Below are 1,263 nucleotides of genomic sequence, written 5' to 3'. Positions count from 1 at the left end.
CTTGCTTTGCTGGGTCAAGGAAAGGTCAAACCCTGCCAACAATCAGGTCTATTGGGGAGACACAGAACAGCTGCCCTTGTTGAACACTTCGGAAGTAACAAAGACTGAGTGTCCCAACACTTAAGTGGAGTGATCTTGCTTTGCACGAGCCTTGAATTAACAGGATAATGACAGGAAACAAGCATTGCTGTGAGTCAAGATAATGACAGGCGGCTGCAGAGCCAAGGGGGAAAAGAACTAAATCTGTGCTTTGAACTCGACTAACGGAAGTTGATGAAGGGAACAGGATGAATCATGTTGACAGGTGGTCATACAAGGGTCAGAGTAAAAATTGTTTATCAGGAAGAGCTGAACTGAGCTTGCCATGGCTGGGCTAGACGAACTACTGTGTGTGTTCCTCCCCTCTCTCCATATGTTGATGTGAATTAAACTCTTCTCTACCTCAGATCAGTGTGGACCTAATATCATAACCAAATACCCCAATCAGTGCGGACCTCACTTTGATCTCAAATGTGTATATGTATATATATTTCTTCTTCTTCTTTTGGCTGCTCCCGTGAGGGGTCGCCACAGCGGATCATCCGTATAATCCGCATAGTGATTTGGCACATGTTTTACGCCGGATGCCCTTCCTGACGTAACCCTGGTCGCCTCTTACAACACAGGGATATGGTACACCTATTTTAACCAGGGTATACACCGGCCCAGTACACTGGTACTCATTTCGCCGACCTCGGAAGGATGACAGGCTGAGTTTACCCCCTGGTGTATTAATTCAGTGGCCCAACGGGGCTTGAACTCAGGACCTTTTGGATCCCAAGCCGCTGCCCCAACCACTGCGCCAACACCAGGGTGTGTGTGTGTGTGTGTGTGTGTGTATGTATGTATGTATATATATATATATATATATATATATATATATATATATATATATATATATATATATATATATATATATATATATATATATAGATAATATTGTTATGAATTTCGGTCCGCCCAGCGTACGATCGGTCACGTAACTCAAATCGCGACCGCGTCGCCCACAGGAACGGACAATTCAGTCGTGACCCTCCATGGAACTACCGCCAGGAGCTAGTCACGGGTGGGTCTTTCGACCAAACCACAATCGTGCCAATCGGCCACCCGCGCAGGATAGGGTTGTTCGCCAAACTCGACCTACCTGAGTACCTGCGCGGGTAGTTAAACGGGCGATCGTACCTCGCCGTTGGCCGGTCTAGGACACGAACCGCTTAAGCGGTC

The sequence above is a fragment of the Eptatretus burgeri genome, chromosome 14 (assembly GCF_056783735.1).
Source record: "Eptatretus burgeri isolate ZD-2024b chromosome 14, Ebu_testis_v1, whole genome shotgun sequence".
NCBI classification, from domain to species: domain Eukaryota; kingdom Metazoa; phylum Chordata; class Myxini; order Myxiniformes; family Myxinidae; genus Eptatretus; species Eptatretus burgeri.
This window is presented reverse-complemented; position numbering follows the sequence as displayed.